At 42.2% G+C, this 24,828-nt stretch overlaps 1 long non-coding RNA gene across 1 annotated transcript in view; it reads left to right on the forward strand.

Moving 5' to 3' along the window:
- The window catches only part of LOC144690354 (uncharacterized), a 29,227-nt gene extending 11,451 nt beyond the window's left edge, over positions 1-17,776 (forward strand). Inside the window, exons 2-3 of the long non-coding RNA XR_013578870.1 lie at positions 6,802-6,883; positions 16,382-17,776. This is a non-coding gene — a long non-coding RNA (uncharacterized LOC144690354). The remainder of the gene's footprint in view (positions 1-6,801; positions 6,884-16,381) is intronic.
- The last annotated feature ends 7,052 nt before the right edge of the window (positions 17,777-24,828 follow it).

The following is a 24,828-nucleotide window of genomic DNA, read 5'->3' on the forward strand; positions in this document are numbered from 1 at the left end:
GGAGTGGGGAGAGTGCAGAGGTTCCTGACCTAGATGCATGCTGGCCTGGAGAGTTGAAGTGATGAGGAAACGTTGCATACACTTGCGACATTCGCCGTGGAGCACAGGAGATTGACAGGTCACATTATTGACCTTCATACCATTATGAGGGGCATAGGACAGGTGGCCAGAAGGCAACATTTCCCCTTGGCGCAGGGATAACTAACGTGGTGGCGTTTATTTAAGTTGAGTGCCATGAAGTTGACAGATGAGGTGCTGAGGACCCTTTGAACAGAGTAATGTGGGATGCACTGGCTGAAAGAGTGGTGGAGGTACAAACCCTCCTAAGATGCAATAAGTCTTTGGATGTGCAGCAGCGATGCCATGGCATGTTAGGCCATGGGGATAGTGGTCACAAATGGGATAAGGTGACTTTGGAATGTGCTAGAGACGCGCATCCTCAAGGGGCCGGGGGACCTTTGTGTATGACCCACATATTTGATTGTATCAGTCTGTGAATGAGCAGTGTTGCTGCATTAACGATTGCAGCAACCATCAGTGGATGATGGGGAGACAGAGTGGACGGGACTGTAGCCTCAAATACCTGGCCGCTGCACCCCAACCTCACCGACCTGGCTGCCTGCCTCCTCCCCAGCTCCATGGCCTGCTCCTCATACGTGGTGAGGCATTACAGCATAGCGTGCCCACCACCAGTCCGCTATTCCCACTGCATATTGCTCTCAGTCTTTGCCTGCAGAACATAGAAGAGCATTTATTGGGGCTGATCGCTCATGTACTCTGCACGTACACGCCGCATCCCAACCACAGTGGCCCATCTGAGGCCTCCAGCGGCTCCAGTCCACACTACTGGTGATCTGAAGATAGTCCCCAGAAGATAGTGTGGCTGGTCCCAACCCCCTCCCCCAATGGACACCTTGGACACATTCAGCGTCCATCACTTTCAAGAGCACACGGGTCTTAGTGCCCATGGCAAGGAGGCGCAACTAAGTGCGGCACCGAGGCCACCAGATGGCTCTTGGCCACAACACCTTGAGGCTCCCCTTCCACCATCTCATCTCCATCAATGAGACATGTGCTGGAGCTTTGAGTATGTGTCTAGCTGCCTCCCCTGCAGGTTGCCCCCATACTACTCAAAAGCGACAAACACTAACATATGCTGCAGGGAAAACGCATCTTCTCCTCAACCACTAAGGCTGATGTAAGCATGGTCACTATCTGTTTGCCCACCCAGCGTGCGCCAAATGCCCAATGCAGTAATGACACTAAGACGGCAGTGGGGGGGGCCTCAAAGGCTAAGGCTACCTGCTGGGTTAAATGGCCAAGGCTGACATGGTACTCACCCTTCCAGAGTGCAGCAAATCATTGAAGCGCTTGCGGCATTGTGTTCCTGTGCATCGCACAGCATCTTGAGAGCTAACAGCCTCCGCCACCTCCTGCCACGCCTGCCTGGTGACGCGGGGGGCCCTCCTCCTCCCATCCTCTGGAAACAAGACACCCCGATGGCTGGACACCTCTTCGAGGAGGACAGCAAGACAGGCATCTGAGAACCATGGGGCATAGTGGCCCCCGCTGGCCTACCCTGCAGCCTGCCCCCCTCCTCCTCCTCTGCTCTCACCTCTTGTGCTGCCCAATGACTGGCCATGGTCAACAGCCTAAAGGAGGCTGCCTAGCCGCTCTTTATACAGACTGTCGGTTCCCCATTGGAATCAGGGGTCTGAACACGCCCGCCACCGATTTAATTTTCCCGATGAACACGGGAGCCAGAACCCCGCTGGGTGGGCCTTAATTGGCCCGCCTGTGCAATATGACGGCGCGGCCCATTTCGGCGGCAGGGATCAGCTGCCTGCTCCCCGCCGAGTCGGTCGGGCCCGCCCGCCCGTCAAGCGCAAAATTCAGCCCTTGGTATCTAAAGATATTATTCAAGTATTTGTTCAGTCTCGATATTGGCAGCAACAGTCACACACTCTAACTGGGCACAGTGAATGACATTGTAAAGATGTGATGGCTAACATCACTGAGTTATTGTGTTGATGCATTTATGATCAACAGAAGTGTTCAATATATATTGAATACATTCAATGTTACTACTTGTAATTTAATGTTGCAACCTGTGTTACTAAACCTCAGTTGCATTTCCATGGTTCCAGGAACACAGGAAACATTGGGAGTGATTTTAAATCTCCATGATCATCAGAAGAAACGCAAGAAGTGCTTAGAATGGAGCAGATCAAGTTCTTGCTCCATCCCAACTGATTTGTGATTTTAATGCCAATAATTTTTGCAGCGCATGAGACTCCTGCCAAAACTGAGTGCCTTACTGAGGTGCAATTCCATAAATGGGTCTCTGATGGCATTTTAATCTGTTCCTCATAAGGGCCACCTCCCCAAGTCAAGCTGTCGGGAAGTCAGCGAGGCCCACTGAGGTAACTTAAAGTAAACTTTTCTTAATGGAGGCAGGAGGAGCAGGAGTGCTCTTCTGGGTCCCACAAGTTAAGTCCAGAACTTTGCCACCTTGTGCTCTCTCCCTGCGGAGCATCCTTCTCCTGAAACTTACCTCATGGCTTTCTTCTGATGTCAGGCTGTGACCTGATTGCAAATCTTCACCTTCCTCTTTGTAGCAGAAATGGCCGATCAGTTGGCCAGCACTATTCAAAGGAATTTGGCAGTTAAAACCTGTTGGCTCACCAACTCAAATTCCCATGCAGGATTGCCACCTGCTCCCGTCTTGAAGTCACATTGGCTGGGTTTCATACAGTATTTAACCATTTATGCTGATTGTCATCCTTAAAGCTATCAATTGTACATTTATCCTTTATTAATTTTCTAACTAGCTCTTTTGAAGATGTTGACACATGATTGGATTCCAAGGAGAACAATCATCCTCGAAAACAACACCCAAGCGACCTATGAGGCATTACAACCGAGCCGCAATAGGGTTGGTGGATAACAATCAAGAGCAGAATGCTTGCACAATTTCACTTCATTATGCATGAGGACTTAGTACAAGTATGGCAAATCTACTACTACCATCAGTTGAGATCAATTTGCTAAGATATACTGTGGATTCAAATAGGGCCTTCCTGATCTGTATAGCTCAGCATTGGAGTAACTTCTGTCATAGTTTTCCTAACTATTACATAGAATTGAATGTGTGCAATATTCTTACTTTCTTTGTGAGGCATTTATACATTTCTACTGCCCTGTGGGAAACCTATTTCTTCTAATTTCTTGTTTTTGCTTCAGGTTTGTTCATTATGGAATTGGTTCTCTAGTTCTATGCTCACACTCCAAGTTAAATAACCTACTCAGAACTATATTATCACAGCCTTTCAGCAATTTGAGAATCATGTCCCTCTTAATCTTCTTTTCTCCAACAGAAACATGCTTAATTCTGTGACTCTTCACAATGTTTAGCCTTAAGTCTCAGAATCTTCATTGCTTTTCACTTTCTTAACCCTCTCCAATACATCAATGTCCTTTTGATGATTGGGTGACTGAAATTGCGCACAGTAACTTGTTTAATCCTCATCTACATCCAAGTAGGAATTGGAGCCTATTTGCTCACAGGATAGTTTTTCCTTACCTTTGTGAATGACCTGAGGATAGCTTCAGAAATCGTTTGTTCCCTTTGTTGATGCTACTAAACTTTATACAATGATTAATTCTGCATCTGAAGGACAAAATCATCCAATTTGTGTAAGGGAATATTGAGATTAAACAGTGGACAGGTATCCTCAGCACTAATAATATAAAAGCATTAACCATCTGCTTTTGTAAGGGTAACAAGACTTCTTCAGTAACTAACATTCTGACCATTGTACCAGTTATCACATGCTCGGAGAGGTGGAAAAACTGCATGTTATTTAAATTCTTAGTATTTCACAGAGCCTTTCTGTCCAGATGAAATTAAAAGTGAGGGAAAGTTGAAAATCACAAAATCATTTCTTTTTAGGAACCTTGGCACCTGCTTTTTGAGTAACAGCGTGTTACTGTGACTCATGTCATCTCATTAGAGTTTTACTTCGATTTAGTTCCTCCGGTCCCAAACAGGACAATGAGCAACAAAACTCCACCACTGGCTTTGGTCTGTCGCAATTTCTTTTGCTCCAGCCAAGGTGGTGGGCTGCTCTTGAAGGTCCTCCTTGTATGTACTTCGCCAGGTCTCCTTGGCTGGCCCGATCTTTTTCCATCCGGTGGTGTCCTTTCTACTGCCACTCTGGCAAGTACATCTTGGAGGCAAAATGCGTGCCTGGCCAGTCTCTGTCACGATGTCCCACTGGTGCTTCTGATTAGTTCTCTTTACCACTTCTTCATTGGTGATATTGCCTCTCCATGTGACGCCCAGAATCTTACGTCGCCAGCGCTAGTGAAAGACATCTAACTTATGTGACATCTTTTCTGTACTCTTCCATGTCTTGCTGGCGTAGGTTGCAATTGGTACTGCTATGGACACAACTTCATGGCCATGTTGATAGTGTTGGATGCCCAGACTGTGTGGAGCTGTTGGAAAACTGATGCTGCTTTGCCGATTCTTGTGTGGGGACATCGATCTCTACATCATACTCCCTGGAAATACTGCTTCCTAGGTAGGGGAAGTGGTCAACCTTCTCGATGTTCTCTTGCCTGATGGTGATGGGAGGATCTTGTTGCCGTCCAGCCATCATTATCTTGGTCTTCTTGCAGCTGGTGCATACACCAACCTTGGTGCCGCTACCCTCAAGACTGGAGGCCATGTCTTGGAGCGAGTGCGATTCTTTGACGAGCAAGGCAATGTCATTTGTGAAATCCAGGCCCATCAACCAATGGTGTTGCCATGGAATGTCAAAGTCTGCATCCACCATCACCTTCCTCATGATGAAATTGATAACAAAGGAGAAAAAATGGGGAGAGTACGCAGCCTTGCCGTAATCCTGTGATGATGTTGAAGGAATCTGTGGTGCTGATGCTGGCCTTGACGCAGCAGCTGGAGTCATGGTATAAGGTTTTCAACATGTTAATATACCGCTCTGGGATCCACACTGTGTTGCAATGTACCAAAGTGACTGCCGATAGATGCTATTGAAAGCTTTCTTGAAATCAGTGAAGTTGATAACAAGTGGCACCTGGTGCGCTGGGCTCTGACCTATGATGCTCCTATGCGAAAAGGTATGCTCACTGCATGATCTGCCGTCCCGGAAACCTGCCTGTTCTTTGCGAAGGGTACCATCTACTTCTGCTTTCAATCTGTTAAGGATCACCATGCTGAAGACCTTGTCAGGTACTGACAGCAGTGTTATGCCCCTCCAGAAGTTTCCTTGCTTTGACAGCTTGACTCCAGTCATTTGGAATGTCCACTGCAGTCCAGATCTTGTTGAACAGGAGCTCTGTTGTGAAGTTGTTCTTGCCAATTTTCAATAGCTCTGCTGGTACCTTGTTGACCCCAGGTGCACTGTTGTTCTTCAGGCTCCTGGTGGCTGTTTGGACCTTTGATCTGGCATTTTCTCCCAGGTTGATGTTCAGCTGTTGAGGTGCTGTCATTGAACTCAAATGTGGAGCTGGGGCTGGGCTGGCTGAGGATCTCCTGAAAGCACTCCACCCAACTTGCCTCCTGCTCCTCATCCGTCAATAGTACCCTACCATAAGAACTCACTGGAGTGGTTGGGGTGAAATTGGTCTTTGACACTAGTACAACACAGGAGGTAGTGAATCAGCAATGCATTTTGCACTAGTTCAATTTTTTTGTGACTGGAAAAGAAAATCAGGCAGGATGTAAATGAGCTCTTAAAGAATCATATTACCCATTTTGTGCTACCACCGAAGAACTAGATTCATCCTCTTACACTATCTTTCTCCTCCATGGGTATGGGATGGCCACCTTAATTTTTAAATGGCCTTATCCTTGGGATTTGGGATAGGAACACGGAAGGCTAAAATCCTGCCTTGCTCATTTAGGCACCCTGAAAGATTCAATTGCATTTTGAGTCCTTAAATTCCTTCAAAGAGGCCATGCAGGATATCTGGGGGTAAAAGAATAGTGAGGGGATGACTAGGGTAAAGCCAAGGGCCTCTCTGAAGCTGTGAAGTAGCACAATGCTGCCAGCTGCACTTTCTCTACTCCACTGCTCACTGACTTGCCCACTCTTTCACGCTCCAGTATACCACCATAATAAGTGATGTTCGAAGCGATCTTTGGAAGCTGGTGTTCTAACATATGTTCCTCTTCTATTTTTATGGGCAACTATCAAGAACCAGCCGTAACTGTCCCAGATAACGAGTAACCCAACATCTCCCGAAGAATGTTACATGAAACATTTCATTGCAAGCACCAGCATAGGGATTTGGAGAATTGTTTGAAGAAGGCACACAAGGTAAAGTGTAGGGCATCAATGAGCAAGAACCTATGGTGGTAGAAGATAATTGCAGGACTCTGATGGCTTGAAGCCCAATTTGCATTGTTTCTCATTTGTGGAGCGCTGGGATTCAGACCACACAGGCTTAAGGGAATATTGTGATCTTTCATTGTGCAGCAATCTAGGGGGATAATAAGAAGCTATTTACCCTGGCAAGTAACATATTAGTGTTATTTGATGTATCTGTGCACTTTGGATTAACTGATGCTGTTCATGTCCCAGTGGTAGCTTGGAATGAGTCATAAACATGAACTTTGAGTTGTAGTGACCTTGACTGCCACTACAAGTGGGGGTGGGAGGCTGAAAATAGCCCAATAACTAGAAAAGCTGAGGGCAAGGAGGAAATTAACAGAAGCACTTCAGCATAATTATTTTCTTATGTTCCCTGACCGGCATCTGGATAAATTGCCAGCCTCACCGGGTGTTGAGCGGATAAATCATTGGCAAAAGGCAACTCCAACCCTTGGACTCCAAGCAATCAAGAGGAAGGGAAGGTCAGTGTTTGGACCTTCGGATGGGTGGGGATAGGGGAATTGTAATTGCATCATTGGAAATGTCAGGGTTCGATGATTGGGCCTTGAGGAGAGACATTCAATGACTGAGACATTGGAAGAAGAAAGGCCGCAATCTTCAGAGGGGAGACTTTTCTATGTGGTACACTTGGGGCTGAATTTTCATTCAGGGGGTGGGAATCTGATGGGGGGACCAGTTCCATGTCGTAACCCTGCATGGTGTGTTCCAGACACACCCACATCGATTTTGAAATGAAGTATCACAAAGACATAAGAAATAGGAAAAGGAGTAGGCAATTCGGACCCTGAAGCCTGTTCTCCCATTCAATAAGATCATGGCTGATATGATTGTGGTCTTAACTCTATTTTCCTGTCTTTCCCCCATAACCCTTCACTCCCTTGCTCAAAAATTTGTCTCACACAGTCTTGAATATATTCAATGACCCAGCCTCCAGTGCACTCTGTGGAAGAGAATTGCAAAGACTAACGACCCACTGTGATAAATAAATTCTCCTCATCTCCATCTTAAATGGGAGACCTCTTATTTTTAAATTGTGTCCCTAGTTCCAGATTCCCCCGTGGGGGAAACATGCTCCTCAGCATCTATCCTATCAAGCCCACTCCGAATATTATATGTTTCAATAAGGTCACCTCTCATTCTTCTAAGCTCCAACCAGTATAAGAACTAGGAGCAGGAGTAGACAATTCAGCCCCTCGAGCCTGCCCCATCATTCATTATGATCATGGCTGATCTCATTTCGGCCTCAACTCCAATTTCCCACCGTCTCCCCGTAACCTTTCAACCCATTACTAATTAAAAATCTGTCTATCTCCTCCTTAAATTTATTCAGCATCCCGGCATCCATTGCACTCTGAGATAGTGAATTCCACAGATTCACAACCCTTTGAGAAAAGTAATTCCTCCTCATCCCTGATTTAAATCTACCACCCCTTAGCCTAAAACTTTGGTCTCTCGTTCTAGAATGCCCCACAAGGGGAAACATCCGCTCCACGTCTACTTTGTCTATCCCCTTTAGCATCTTATATACCTCAATTAGATCTCCTCTCATCCTTCTAAACTCTAGTGAGTATAGGCCTAAACTGCTCAATCTCTCCTCATAAGACAAGACCCGTATCTCTGGAATCAATCAACCCCTAACTCCTCTGAACTGCCTCCAATGCAACTACCTCCTTCCTCAAATAAGGAGACCAAAACTGTGCACAGTACTCCAGGTACGGTCTCACCAATGCCTTGTACAGTTGCAACAACACTTCCTTATTTTTATACTCTATTCCTTTAGCAATAAATGCCAAAATTCCATTTGCCTTCCTTATTACCTGCTGTACCTGCATACTTGCTTTCAACGATTCATGCACGAGGACACCCAGATCCTTCTGCACTGAAGCGTTCTGAAGTTTCTCTCCATTTAAATAATAAGTCGCCTTTTTATTCTTCCGACCAAAATGGATAACCTCATACTTATCCACGTTAAATTCCATCTGCCAAATTTTGGCCCATTCACCTAACCTGTCCATATCCATTGTAAATTTCTTATTTCTTCATTGCAACTTACTTTCCCACCTATTTTGGTGTCATCTGCAAATTTAGCTATAGTACTTCTATCCCTGAATCCAAGTCATTAATATAAATTGTAAATAGTTGGGGCCCAAGGACCGAACCCTATGGCACCCCACTAGTTACAGCTTGCCATCCAGAAAAAGACCTATTTACCCCGACTCTCTGCTTTCTGTTGGATAGCCAATCCTCTATTCACACTAATATATTACCCCTAACTCCGTGTGATCTTATCTTGTGTATTAATCTTTTGTACGGCACCTTATCAAAGGCCTTCTGGAAGTCCAGATTTACTACATCTATAGGATCCCCATTATCCACTTTGCTTGTCACATCTTCAAAGAACTCTAGCAAATTAGTCAAACACGATTTACTCTTCATAAAACCATGCTGACTCTGATGGATCGCATTTTGACTTTCCAAATACCCCATTACTACTTCCTTAATAATGGATTCCAACAATTTCCCAACGACAGTCGTTAAACTAACTGGTCTATAGTTTCCTACTTTCTGCCACTCCCCATTTTTAAATAAGGGTGTTATATTAGCATTTTTTCAATCCACTGGAACCTTTCCAGAATCCAGGGAGTTTTGGAATATTATAGCCAATGCATCCACTATCTCCGCTGCCACTTCCCTTAAGACCCTGGGATGCTGGCCATCAGGTCCTGGGGACTTGTCACCCTTTAATCCCAATAGTTTGCTCAGTACTTTTTCTCCAGTGATGGTGATTGTTCTAAGTTCCTCCTCTATATCCTCTGCACTACCTGTTACTATTGGGGTGGTACTAGTGTCCTCCACTGTAAAAACTGAGACAAAATATTGATTAAGAGTCTCTGCCATTTCTGCGTTTCCCACTATTAACTCCCCAGTCTCATCCTCCAAGGGACCAACATTCATTTTAGCTACTCTCTTTCCTTTTATATACTTGTAGAAGCTTTTGCTATCAGTTTTTACATTTTGCGCTAGTTTTCTTTCATAATTTACCTTTGCTTTTTTTATTATTTTTTTAGTAACTCTTTGTTGATCTTTAAATGTTTCCCAATCTTCCAGCCTGCCACTGACCTTTGCAATTTGGTGTGCCTTAGTTTTTGCCTTTAAGTTATCTTTAATTTCCTTGCTTAGCCATGGATGCTTTTTCCCCCTCTTACCATCTTTCTTCTTCATTGGGATATATTTTACTTGGGAGGAATTGAATATCTCCTTAAATATCTGCCACTGTTCATCAACTGTCCTACCTTGTAGTCTTCCTGCCCAGTCCACTAAGACCAAATCTGCCTTCATACCTGCGTAGTTACCTTTGTTTAACTCCAGAACACTAGTGTGGGACTCAAGTTTCTCGCTCTCAAACTGAACTTGAAATTCTATCATGCTTTGATCACTCTTCCCTGGAGGATCCTTTACTATGAGATCATTAATTAATCCCATCTCATTACACAAAACCAAATCCTGAATAGCCTGCTCCCTGGTTGGTTCCACAACATATTGCTCCAAAAAACAATCTCTCATACACTCTATGAACTCTCCCTCAAGGTTACCCTTGCCAATTTGATTAGTCCAGTCTATATGCATATTAAAATCACCCATGATTATTGCCGTGCCTTTCTTACATGCTCCCAATATTTCCTGGTTTATACTGTGCCCAACTGCTAAACTACTGTTTGGGGACCTATAGATTACTCCCACCAGGGACTTCTTTCCCTTGCTATTTCTTATTTCTACCGAAACTGACTCTACATCTTGCTCTCCAGTGCCTATATCATTCCTCACTATAGTGCTGATCTCTTATTTTACTAACAAAGCTACACCACCTCCTTTTCTTTCCTGCCTATCCTTCCGAAACACTGAGTACCCTTGGATATTCAGCTCCCAAACCTGTTCTCCCTGTAACCACGTCTCAGTAATCACCACCAAATCATACCTATTTATCTCTATTTGCGCTGTTAACTCATTAGTTTTATTCTGAATGCTACGTGCATTCCGATACAAAGCCTTTAAGTTTGCCCTATTGTCAATTTTCCCTACTCTTATATGATTCTTTGGTGCAATATGGCGTTCACACACTCTGCCCCTTCCTTTCACTTTTTGATAGCAATCAGCCTCGTCACTAACCTGCACTCTTACCCTCTCCTTAAACTTTGACTTTTTATATTCCCATGCAACTGAACCCTCCCCCCCACTATTTAGTTTAAAGCCCTATCTACGACCCTAGTTATGCGATTCGCCAGGACACTGGTCCCAGCATGATTCAAGTGGAGCCCGTTCGAACGGAATAGCTCCCTCTTTCCCCAGTACTGGTGCCAATGTCCCATGAATTCAAGCCCACTTCTCCCACACCAATCTTTGAGCCACTCATTTACCTTTTTAATCTTATTGACCCTGTGCCAATTAGGCCCAATCTTCTTAACATTTCCTCATAAGACAACCCCTTCTTCCCTGGAATCAACCTAGCGAACCTTCTCTGAACCGCTTCCAATGTAAGTATATCCCTCCTTAAGTAAATTGACCGAAACTGCACATAATACTTGAGGTGTGATCCCATCAATGAACTATACAGTTGTAGCAAGACTTTCCTACTTTTATACTCCATCCCCTTTGCAGTAAAGGCCAACATTCCATCGTCTTTCTAATTACTTACTAAACCTACATGTTAACTTTTTGTTATTCATGTACAAAGACACTTAGGTCCCCCTGTACTGCAGCATTCTGCTGTCTCTCTCCATTTAAACAATATTCTGCTTTTCTATTCTTCCTGCCAAAGTGGACAGCCTCACATTTTCCAATATTATACTCCATGTACCAAATTTTTCCCCACTTACTTAACCTACCTTTATCTCTTTGTAGACTTTTTGTATCCTCCTCACAATTTGCTTTCCTACCTATTTATGTATTGTCACCAAATATGGTGGCAATACAGTCGGCCCCTTTATCTAAATCATTAACATAGATCATAAATAGTCGAACCCCCAAGACTGATTGCTGTGGCACTCCACTAGTTACAGTTGTCAAGTTGAAGGTAATCCATTTATGTAACACTGTTTCCTGTTAGTTAGCCAATCTTCTATCTACGCTAATATATCACCTCCAACACCATGAGCTCTTATCTTGTGTAATAATCTTTTATGTGGCACCTTATCAAATGCCTTTTGGAAATCCAAATACACTTTATCTACTGGTTTCCCTTTACGTACCCTGCTTGTTACACCCTTAAAGAGCTCTAATAAATTTGTCAAACACAATTTCCCTTTCACAAAACCCTGTTGACTCTGCCTGATTGCATTATAATCTTCCAAATGTCCTGCTACCACTTCCTTAATAATGGATTCTATCAATTTCCCAATAACAGATGATAGGCTAACAGGCCTGTACTATCCTGCTTTCTTTGACCCTCCTTTCTTGAATAGAGGTATTACATTTGCAATTTTCCAATCTGCTGGGACCTTTCCAGAGTCTAAGGAATTTTGGAAGATTATTTTGGATGATAATGCATTCACTATCTCTGCCTCCATTTCTTTTAAGACTGTAGGACGTAGGTTGTCAGGCCCTGGGGACTTTTCAGCCTTTATTTTCATTAGTTTTCTTTGTACTTTTTCTCTAGTTATTCTGATTGTTTTAAGTTCCTCCCTCCCTTTTTTTTTTGCCTGTTGGTTTTCTACTATTCTTGCAATGTTTCTTGTGTCTTTGACTATGAAGACAGATACAAAATGCTTGTTCAAAGTCTCTGCCATTTCCTTGTTTCCCATTATTAATTCCCCAGTCTCATCCAGTAAGGGAGCAATGCTTATCTTGGCTATTCCTTTTCCTTTTTTACATAATTGTAGAAACATCTCCTGTTTGTCTTTAAATTTATTGCAATTATTCTCTCATGTTATTATTATTTCCTTTTTTTTGTAGTGACCCATTGCTGGTTTCTAAAAATTTGCCAATCTTCTGACCTACCTTTCTCTTTCAATTTGATACCATTGTTAACTTGCTCAGTTAGCGACAGATGGTAAATCGTTCTCATAAAGCCTTTCTTTCTTAATCTTTGTTGAGAGTTATGAATTATCTCCTTAAATATCTGTCACAGCTTCTCTGCCTTTTAACCTATTTTCCTATGAAAGTAAAGGGAGATATTTCCTATCTCGTGACTCATTTCAGGCAAGGTTTAGTGGGCCTTACAAGATTGAAAAGGAATTGAGTGAAGTAAATTATTTAATAAGTACTCCAGACAGAAGAAAGAAGCAGAGGATATGTCATGTAAATATGCTTAAAAAGTACTTTGATAGGGAAGAGGACCAAACAGAGGTATTATTGATGATCGATAATGAAAAAGAAGTAGAAATGCAGGATTCTGAAATTGATTTTCCCCTAATCAAGTTGGATAATGAGGGGGTACTTGGAAAATTAAATGTAATATTGAGTTACCTCCCAGACAAATGTCAAAGTGATTTGGAGAAGCTTTTGCAGTCACACAAAGCTATTTGTGGGAATAAGCTGGGGAAGACAAATTTAGCTATACATGATGTATGTGTAGAAGTTTCATCTTCGATAAGGCAACATCCTTATAGATTAAATCCGGCAAAGTTATCATAAGTACAGAAAGAAATTGAATTCATGCTTCAAAATTACATCATTAAGTCTAGTTGCAGTAACTAGAGTTTGCCTATTGTGATGGTACCGAAACTGGATGGAACACAAAGACTGCGTGTGGAATATCGAAAGGTGAATGCAGTGACAAAAGCGGATTCATATCCAATACCATGGTTGGAAGATTGCATTGAGAAAGTGGGACAATCAAGGTTTATCACAAAGATTGACTTTCTAAGAGGATATTGGCAAGTACCTTTATTGGAGAGAGCAAAGGAGATATTGGCTATTGTGACGGCACATGGACTATATCAGCTTAAAGTCATGCCATTTGGTATGAAAAATGCAACTGCAATATTTCAAAGACTGACAAAGTAATTGCAGGACTGAGCAATTGTGCTGTTTATATTGATGACTTGATAGTTTTCAGTTAAATGTGGAAGGAGCATTTACAACATCTGGAAGAATTATTTAGTCGACTACAAGGAACTAATTTGGTGATGTATTTGGCTAAAAGCGAATTTGCAAAAGGGCAAGTTACATATCTAGGCCATATGATTAGATATGCTAAGATGGCTCCAAGAGTTGTGAAAGTCAAGACTATCGTAGATTTCCCCATGCCTACAACAAAATGAAAAGTTTTGAGATTTCTGGGCATGAGTGAGTTTTGCCGGAAGCTTGTACCAAAATTTAGCAGTGTGGTTGCTCCATTGACTACTATTAAAAAAGAACAAGGAGTTTCAATGGACACATTTGACAGTTTGAAAATTGTATTGACTACGACACCAGTTTTGTCAGTATCCAATTATGCCAAGCAATTTAAGTTGGCCTTGATGCAAGCGATATAGGCATTGGGGCCGTACTGTTACAAGAAGGTGAAACTGGAATTGAGAAACCAATAGGATATTTTTCATGGAAGTTGAATGTACAACAGAGAAAATATTCAATGATTGAAAAGGAATCTCTGGATCTGGTGTTAGCATTACAGCATTTTGAGATTTACATTGCAAACAATTCGTCAGAAACAGTTAACACAATCTGTTAAAGTTCCTGGACAAATTTCGAGACGGAAGTGCAAGGCTATTCAGGTGGAGTTTATTACTGCAACCATTTAATCTACAGATTATACATGTGGCTGGACGAGAAAATATAAATCCAGATGCATCGTCAAGAGTTTGAAGCTCAAAGGGAAAATTGGACATTTAAAAATCTGGACACCGGACTGGAATGATTATTGTTGATACAAAGGATTTGTATATATATTGTTATATTAATGCATGCATCTGGTAATGTAATAGTGTAAGTATATAGATAAGAATAGGAGGGAATGTAAGATGGGTTAAGAAAATGAAGCAGTGTTTTTAAATTATGATGATTCATTTTCCTGTAAGGAGGGGGTGTCATGAAAATATAATAATTCTCATAATATTGTTGTGATTTATTGTAAAGGCAGAATAATAGTGGGGTTTGGATAGTTTCTGTGTGTGGGAGGGATTTAATTGAATTGGAGACAGCTGGTCTGGAGGTTTTGGATCATCAAGAAGCTAGGTGTGAAATGCTAAATATGTAAACATGGCTGAAGTTTTAGAATATGAGGTGTGAGGAAAAATTGCATTTATAGATAAATTAGGTCAGTTTGAATTTCAAAGGATGTTACACCTAGCTAGAGGAAGCTGAGCCAAACAGTGTGTTTATTTTTCTCAAAGGTTACTGATAATATGAACACTATGAAAAGATTTATATTATGAGAAAGGTAAAGCTCCAAAGTCATATCGGAACAATGGAATTTGCATTAAAAAGGGAGAAACATGTATAAAGGAGGTGAGGTTATGTGGCAAAGGAGAAGTCATGCTAAGATCTAACACAGGTGTGAAAAGCCTCCAGCCTCTGTGCATCAAGTTGCTTTCTACAGGAACCGAAGCTGAGAAAACTCACTTTGAATTCGACTGTCCAGGGTATTGTGTGGCTTTGCCTGGGTCTGTTTAAATCTATTTGTTTTTACTGTTGCCTTAACAGGGGTGTAACTGGAAGCTAGATGAACTTAGGGGTTTTAGGAATTATTATAGTAGTAATTTGTAGACCTATGTATGTGCTTGAAATCTTTTGTTAATAAATGTTTAATTTAGTTTTCTAAGAACCTCTGAAATCGTGATACTTTTATTACTTTGGAATTCAGGGCACGCATCTTGAAAAAAATACAAATTGCAAATTATTTGTGACCGCGTGATCAAGTTTCCCTCATGGATTTGATCCGCCTGGCACACACCATCTGCCACATCATAATACTAATATAACCTGCTCCCTGGTTGGTTCCAAAGTGTATTTTTCTTAGAAATTGTCCTGGATCCATTTTATGAATTCATCTTCCAGACTACCTTTGCCAGTTTAATTTGTCCAATCTATATGAAGATTAAAATCACCCATGATTATTAAGTACCTTTCTTAACAAGCCCTATTATTTCTTAATTTATACTCACAGTCCAACATTATAGCTACTGTTAAGGAGTCTATAAACTATGTATAAACTACTCACCAGTGAATTTTTTTTTATTGATTCATGGGATTTGGATGTGAGTTTCACTGGCTGGACCTGCATTTATTGCCCATCGGTTGTTACCCTTGAGAAGGTGGTGGTGAGCTGCCTTCTTGAGCCGCTGCAGTCCATGTGGTGTAGGTACACCCACAGTGCTGTTAGGAAGGGAGTTCCAGGATTTTGACCCAGCGATAGTGAAGGAACGGTGATATATGTCCAAGTCAGGATGATGAGTGACTTGGAGGGGAATTTCCAGGTGGTAGTGTTCCCATCTATCTTCTGCCCTTGTCCTTCTAGATGCTAGTGGTCGTGGGTTTGGAAGGTGCTGTCTAAGGAACCTTGGTGAATTCCTGCAGTGCATCTTGTAGATGGTACACACTGCTGCTACTGTGTGTCAGTGGTGGATGTGGTGCCAATCAAGCGGGCTGCTTTGTCCTGGACGGTGTCAAGCTTCTTGAATGTTGTGGGAGCTGCACTCATCCAGGCAAGCGGGAAGTATTCCATCACACTCCTGACTTGTGCCTTGTAGATGGTGGACAGTAACGAGGCGAGTTACCCGTTGCACGATTCCTAGCCTCTGACCTGCTCTTGTAGCCACAGCATTTATATGGCTAGTCCTATTCAGTTTCTGGTCAATGGTAACCCCCAGGATGTTGATAGTGGGGGATTCAGTAATGGCAATGCCATTGAACATAAAGGGGCGATGGTTAGATTCTCTCTTGTTGGAGATGTTCATTGCCTGACACTTGTGTGACACAAATGTTACTTGCTACTTCTCAGCCAAAGCCTGTATATTGTCCAGGTCTTGCTGCATTTGGACATGGACTGCTTCAATATCTGAGGAGTCGCAAATGGTGCTGAACATTGTGAATCATCAGCGAACGCCTTCACTTGTGAACTTATGATGGAAGGAAAGTCATTGATGAAGCAGCTGAAGATGGTTGGGCTGAGGACACTACCATGAGCAACTCCTGCAGTGATGTCCTGGAGCTGAGATGAATGACCTCCAACAACCACAACCATCTTCCTTTATAATAGGTATGACTTCCCTCCTTTGCTATTTCTTATCTCCGGCCAAACTGATCCTACATCTTGATCTTCCAAACCAAGATCATTACTCACTACACTGCTGATCTCATCTTTTCAACAGAGTTTTCCCACCTTCTTTTCCTTTTTCCTGTTCTTCCGAAATGTCAATTACCCTTGAATATTCAGGTCCCAGCCTGGGTCATCTTGGAACCACTTCCCTTTAATGGCCATCAAATCATACTCATTTATTCCTATTTGTGCTATCAATTGTTCCATTTTCTTCTGACTTGCAAACATTCAGATAAAGAACTTTTAATTCTACCTTTTACTATTTTTCCCTACTCTGACCTTATTTGTTGGTGCACTTGTATGCTTGTACGCTCAATGCCTTCCTGTCACACTTTGGTTGTCATTACTCGTATTGCTACCTTGCGTTATTGCCTTGCGTTTTCTCTTTATCTTCCCAAATCTCCCCTTACGTGAACCCTCCTGCCCAGCCACCACCCCCTCCCCCCTGCCCGGCACTATTTAATTTAAAGCCCTCCAATTCGGGACAGCTCCTGAGGCAGGCAGGCCAACAGCAGGCCATCCAGCACTCACAGATCAGCAGCCCCATTGGCCAAGATGGGAGCTGCCAACCTGAAGATGGAGGGAGAGATTTTAATTTTTAATGTTGCAACAGCTGTCTGGCCATGATGTTGGAGGGGCAACTCAGTGGCAGCAGCTGTGGCCTGATGGCCATTATGGGCACAGAGGAGTTCCCTCGCAGGTTTAAGCAGCCTCCCCCCTTTTTCCCGACCTGAGCTCACCACGTTGGCCTGGACACATTCCAGGCTGATGTGGGCTGCCCACATGCTGACTGGAAATCTAAGAAAGGCCCTTTGATTGCATTAACTTGATCTATGTTGGCTACCCATCGCTTGTGGGCAGGCAACCATTTGTGACCCAACCTGGCCTGGGGGTCAGGATCATGGCACCACACTGACATGATAGCCGACAGTGCCAAATTGCAAACCCACCTACACCTGAACTTACCCCTACGGGCAATTGAAAATTCAGCCCTTGAACACAGCAAAACTCATAGCCATAAAAAAAAAATCAGGCATGTTTACAGTGTGTTAAGGACACATTCTTTTTAACTCCCTCACCACCCCCCCCAACCTTCTCCCATTCTCCCACCCATTGTTGGAGGGTAGTGGGGAAGGAGAGTTAGTATTGAGGCCCATAAGTCATTGTTATCTAGGTCACATGGAGTCTCTGAAGGCAGTTTTCTCTGGACTTTCACAAGTGAGTGAGCCTGGATCTTTAAATATGGCTGCACGAGCAAAGGCAGATGTGGGGCAATTTGCTTCTGATGCAATGAAACTTTAATCCTCTTCAAAATTCTACATTTTAACTGAGTCTTTGTAAAGATCACATTTCAATTTATATGCTTTGGGATCTGAGGAACAATCCTTGGATTTGATCTAGTTTTGGTTTAGGTTTGCTGTTCCCTTATGTCCTATAAGTTGTGTCCAGTTGTGATTTTCAGTTACTAAGTCAGATTGTCTCTTGTGCTTGACTATGGTTTCCACACAGCCCCTGTACCATTTTTAAAGTCTCTTGCCTTGTGATTAGCAGGGTAATCTTCACCTTTCCCTTAATTCAGCATAAAAATGGTGGAAGTGGGGACAAAAAGGTCTGGTGGATAACAGCTATGTTACAATTTATGTATTCAGCTAGATTTACTTAAAACTATCATGGCACTATATATAATACAGCCCATGCACAGTGGTGTACAAGGTCACTTCTCCATTGTTTTTTGATATTGATTAATATAAATAGAGTTCAACTGTTTTTGTTTTATCAAAGCAGAAATCAATATTCAAGACAATGAGGATGTAATACATTGATTACAGACCAACAGTCTGCAACAATAGTTACTTAAATCAGCACAAAATTATGTTGAAATGCAAAAAGGGGAAAATACAAAGATTAATTAAAAAGCCAAAGAGTCTGATTATATGTGCCTTGTTAAATTGATACTGGTAATCAGCAGTACATTGTTTGAAATGAGAGGCACGTGAGATATTGAACTGAAATCTGATCACTACAACAGACTATGCCTGCAGGACATCAGAGAACAGTGAACCTAACCCAAAACTGAATCCAATCCAACAATCACTCCAATACTAAGCCTCAAGGCATTTAAATTGAAATGTGCTCTTTACAAAGACTCAGTTAATATGTAGAAATTGGGAAACAAATGAAGATTTTAAATCCCAATCGTATACTATCTGTCTGCAGAAGAAGGAAACCAATGCCCCAGAATAATTTGCAGTGTTTTCACACTGCTATTTTAGGGTTGGTGCAAAGCACTAGCAAACATGCCAACCTAAAAAATTAGCAAAAGGTGACATACAGGTTACAAAAAGCCACCATAACCCAAAAAAAGCTGCAAGCTCAAAATCTATATATAGCACATAGGTCTATACCATATCATTACAGTGAAAATAGTTGGACTTGTCATAACTTAGGGTGCAAGTTTACCCAATATTTCATTGCTTGTTTAGTGTAAAATTGTGACGAAAGTTATCCTTTATTTTTTGCTGAGAAATTGTGCATATGTATTGGTGCTCTCTGTTAAACCTGACTAGTTTCCACAGGAGTCACAGAGAGGCAGTGGCACTGGGAGAGGAGGCGGTAGGATCTGTAACCATAGAGATGGCAGCAGCAGCAAGTGCACAAGATGTCTGTATTAACTAATAACTTCACAATAAGAGCCTTGTGTATCACATGCAGGTCTCCCATTCCCAGTTCTCACATCTGTCAGGTTGCTGCCCACTCTGGGTTTGCAGATTCTCCTGCAGCTTCATACACTACCAATTCTGTCACTTCTGTAGCAGCAGATGTATTCTGTCTAGTATTTGAAGTAAAAATATATCAATATTTACAGATGGAAGCCTCCTTCCCCTAGTTCACAGAGGCACTCAACTTCCCACCATATTTCTGGAATGTGGTGTGCAAAAACACACTGTATAATTAAAACAAATGTAATGTGCATCACCACCAATAGAATGGTTCTTCATATTATGGGAAGAGGAGCCATAGAATCATTAGGAGAGTCAGAAGAAACATAACAGGAATTGGCAGTGGGGGAAAAAAAATTGGTAGCAGGAAAGTCAGTAGGAATGGAAGAGGCAGTGGTAGAATGCACAACTAAAAGTGACCAGGAGGGGGAGAGACAACATTCTGGAGTGTGCATTGGTAGCAGAAGCAGGAGAGGCAGCAGTATGACTTGTGGCATAGAACTGGCAGCAGCAAGAGCATAAGGCATCTGTATTGACTAATAACTTCACATTAAGGTTTTCTGTACCATGTACTGCACCTCTCCCGTTCCCAGTTTTCTCACCTCTGCTGGCAACTCTTGAGTTGCAAATTCTGTTGCTACTAATTCTACCATGTCTGCACAATTAGAGGGATTATATTGGGTAGTTAAGGTCTGTCAGTATCAATGTTTACAGCAGCCAAACACAGATGTATATAAGACCATAAGACATAGGAGCAGAAATTAGGCCATTCGGCCCATCGAGTCTGCTCCGCCATTCAATCATGGCTGATAAGTTTCTCAACCCCATTCTCCCGCCTTCTCCCCGTAACTTTTGATCCCCTTACCAATCAAGAACCTACCTATCTTGGTCTTAAATACCCTCAATGACCTGCCCTCCACAGCCTTCTGTGGCAATGAATTCCATAGATTCACCACTCTCTGGCTAAAGAAGTTTCTCCTCATCTCAGTTCTAAAAGGTTTTCCCTTTACTCTGAGGCTGTGCCCTCGGGTCCTAGTCTCTCCTACTAATGAAAACATCTTCCCCACGTCCACTCTATCCAGGCCTTTCAGTATTCTGTAAGTTTCAATCAGATCCCCCCTCATCCTTCTAAACTCCATCGAGTATAGACCCAAAGTCCTCAAACGTTCCTCATATGTTAAGCCTTTCATTCCTGGGATCATTCTCGTGAACCTCCTCTGGACCCTCTCCAGGGCCAGCACATCCTTCCTGAGATAGGGGGCCCAAAATTGCTCACAATATTCTATATGTGGTCTGACCAGAGCCTTATAAAGCCTCAGCAGCACATCCCTGCTTTTATATTCTAGTCCTCTTGAAATAAATGCCAACATTGCATTTGCCTTCCTAACTACCGACTCAACCTGCAAGTTAACCTTGGGAGTGCTAGTCCAGGATTCTCTTAAGTCATTTTGCACTTCAGATTTCTGAATTCTCTCCCCATTTAGAAAATAGTCTATGCCTCTATTCTTCCTACCAAGGTGCATGACCGCACACTTCCCCACGTTGTATTCCATCTGCCACTTCTTTACCCATTCTCCTAACCTGTCTAAATCCTTCTGCAGCCTCCCCGCCTCCTCAATACTACCTGTCCCTCCACCTATCTTTGTATCATCTACAAACTTAGCCAGAATGCCCTCTGTTCCTTCATCTAGATCATTAATGTATAAAGCGAAAAGTTGTGGTCCCAACACTGACCCCTGCAGAACTCCACTAGTCACCGGCCGCCATCCTGAGAAGGACCCCCTTATCCCCACTCTCTGCCTCCTGCCAGACAGCCAATCTTCTATCCATGCTAGCACCTTGCCTCTAACACCATGGGCTCTTAGAGGCAAGGTACTAGCATATACTTGCCTGTAAGATCACAAAGATAAAAGACTTGCATTTATATAGCACCTTTCAAAACTTCAGAGCATCCCAAAGTGCTTTGCAGTCAATGAAGTACTTTTTGAAGTGTGGTCACTGTTGTAGGAGCAAGAGTGCTTTAAATCCTACATCTAAAGAATGCAGGCAGCCACATTCTCAACTCAGCTTCATATACCCCTAACTAGACCTTTGATCTTCCTCCCCAAGTCATTAACCCTCTCATACCAGAGAGCAGCTGCGATGCTAGCAATAACCAATCTTCATTCAGACTTTGCTGGTGGGCTTTTCACCAGCTTGACGGAAATGAGACCCAAGGCCCCATATCAGAGGCATCTCAGTTTTCACCATTCAGGAGGATGGATTAATCCCTGCTGCCCCATGCACCTGAATTTCTAAGCCTGACTGTCAGTGTAAGTGGTGAGGTTGGCATGCATGCACTAAATTTGTGGTGTAAAGTAAGAGTTGAGGCCTGACCTGACTACAGAGAAAAATGGATGAAACTCCCTGGAGAAGGAGTTTTATAATGTTTCTTTTTGATCTTGCATGGAGTCCAGTGCCAAAAGAGTGGGATAAGTACCTCAGCATTCCATGGATAGGCTGGTAATCTAAACCCATTTGCAATTAATTTTAATGTTTAGACACCTGGAATGCTTCAGCTCACACTGACTACACATTTAAACTACTGATATAGAAACTCTGCATATAAAGGTAAGCATATATGCACAAAACTTTCTCCTGGATAGCATAATTTAAGTTTCACTGAAGCAATGTAAACAAGATGCTGTTCAGCTGCAACCTAAACTGTGGCTACCAGTCTCATACTGTTGTGTAAAAGTACTCTTGTAGGCAGGTACATTCCAACCCAGGAAGAATCTCTTTTGCTGCATTGGTTTATGTGTGCAATGCACATAAATTTAAATATTAAGAACTTGGAACATGCCATCCTTATTTAAATAATGCATCAATATTTACTCTTCCCACATATTCTTTACACTTTTAAGAGAATGCACCAGCAATAAACTTCTTGATTTTCAAATAAAATCACTGTGAGCAGCAGCGCCAACGAATACATCAGACTGATTTGCTTTGAGGCAGTACCTCTGGTGCTATTGATGGTTGCCAGGGAAATGAGCAGGGGCTTTGTAAGACTTTGGTATCATTACCATGTTGCTGTCACTCACAAAGAAATCTGACTTCCGTTATATCCCAAGCGCAACAGGATTTGCTGAGCTAGTGACTTGCCAAAAGAAAAACACTTGAAGACAACTCATTTCAGCATCAGGTGACTCCACTTTGTATGACGTTCTTGTACTGTTGATAAAAGTCATTAAATGTTACAAATGCTCTAATCCCAAAATAATAGATGTATTAAGGTAGAAATTTCAATCAGTGAAGGGCATGTGCAAACTCTTGATGTACTTGACTATGTTCTTGTGCATGCTACTTTTAAGTAGGTGTTAATGTTTTTAAAATAAGTGTGTTGATGCAAGTGTAAAAATTATGAACATAGGAGCATTGCATCTACATGTAAATTGTGCTGATTGAAAATTCTACTTTATTTGGTTGAAGTTTTCAGAGTGACATTCCTGTGGATGTCAACTGCAGTTCTCCACTATGGGACTCAGTGAGGAAGAGGATAATAATACTGTACATTCACTTTGAACATGTGTTTGAATCCAACCCAGATTTATGGAATGAAAATCTCTTTGCTGACTGTAAGGACCCTACCTGAAATTATTTTGCATTTCCTCAATCAGTTCTTTATGGGCATGGGTTTGTAGCAAAAATAGTGTTACTACCTTGACACAAATTTTTCTCTTAGCAAACACAGGCTGGCATATAAGCAAAATAGAAAAACCCACAATGGTGTGCAGAAGGCACATTTTTGTGATAGAGTACAAGAAGTTTTACTCTGAGATGGAGTTACCCTTATCACAGTGCATGCGGACACTCCCCATCAATAATGAAAAGCATAAAATTCATCTAAAAACTAAGCTGATGTTAGGGCAAGTTTTTTGCTTGTTTTGACTGGTATGAGAGTACAATGTGCGAAAGAATATTCCAACCAATGTACTTGAGATGTAAATCAGCATGGGTGTGATTACCCGGTTTCTTGCAGGAAATGAGCTGTGCATTCAGTTTATCCATATAAAATGGGCGAACATGGTCCAGCATCTTCTAAGCTGACATCATTCAGTGTCCAAAGGGGAAGCAACCTTACATACAAGAGCCAACTTTGGCTTTTAGTTTGTGATAGATGAAATTTTTAATGTTTTGTTTGGGTGGTTATTCTGGGTCATTTTTGTTCCAGAAATTTTGGCAGCAAAGTTTATCATTGCTGTAACTAAACTTTTAGGTATGGAAATTCAAATGAGCATTGCCCTCTTTCTCTAATACAGTATTTCGACAAATGGGATAAAAGAATGAATGCGAGGCAGTTTGGCCATCTTGGATACAGAATGCCCACACCCACCTTTATACATGTAACCATCTCTATTTCTCCCCAAGGGAGAAAAAAATCTGAAAAATAAAAACATGTTACCTGTGAGAGTGACCACGAAGCTGTTGAATGTTGTAAAAATCCAACAGGAATTCCTTGAGGCAGGGACCTTCATCTTTTAAGAGAAAAGTTAAATAAATATTTGAAGGAGAGAGATGGCACAGATATAATAAGGTGAATAACATCCGTCTGCACTTAAGGTTCTCTGATACTATGGTCTTGTTCTTCCATCATCTGCACGTGTTCATTAATGTTCTTTAAGGAAAGAAATCTGCTGTCCTTAACTGATGCAGCCTATGCATGATTTCTGTGCCAATGTCATTGACTCGTAACTGCCCTTGGAATTGATATAGCCAACTACTCAGCTGTATCTAAACCAACGATTCTATAAGAAATGCTCACCACAGCATCAGGACAACTTGGGATGGGCAATAAATGCTGGCCTTACTACTGTGTGTACATGTGAGAATTAATTTTTGAATAAACACCTTGAACAATGTTCAAGGCTTCATTTTGCTAAAGAGGCAATGAGTTTTGATGTCTAGGTGACACTGACCTTCACCAAGAGCAATGTCATTTCAAGGTCACCACAGCCCAGAACTTCTTTGCCTAAAGGCCATTTCAAGCTCCCACAGGGGACATTAATAACGTCACTCAATCCACAGTATCCTGTACACAGATACATCACATGTCACTGATGAGTCTTTTCCTTGGACAAACATCCCCCTTGAAGACCTAGCTGCAAAATCAGAGGATGCTGTGTAAGATTTCCTGGTGTTCAGGGGCCACAGATACCTAAATAGGTAGTCGACCAGCCATAGGTAATTTTAAGATGGTTTATTAGGAAACAACAGTTTAGATATGATACATTGACTTAATTAGACAGAAAAAGTATATGACCCATGACAGCTGTACACTGGTTCAAGACGGCAGACAAACAATTGGCACAGAATGTGTTGATCTCACCATCCTCCTCATCCATCTTAAGAACGCGGCTACTGACAAGTACTGCAACCTCCCTAGCATCTC

This window comes from Cetorhinus maximus, chromosome 2 (genome assembly GCF_964194155.1).
Source record: "Cetorhinus maximus chromosome 2, sCetMax3.hap1.1, whole genome shotgun sequence".
Taxonomy (NCBI): domain Eukaryota; kingdom Metazoa; phylum Chordata; class Chondrichthyes; order Lamniformes; family Cetorhinidae; genus Cetorhinus; species Cetorhinus maximus.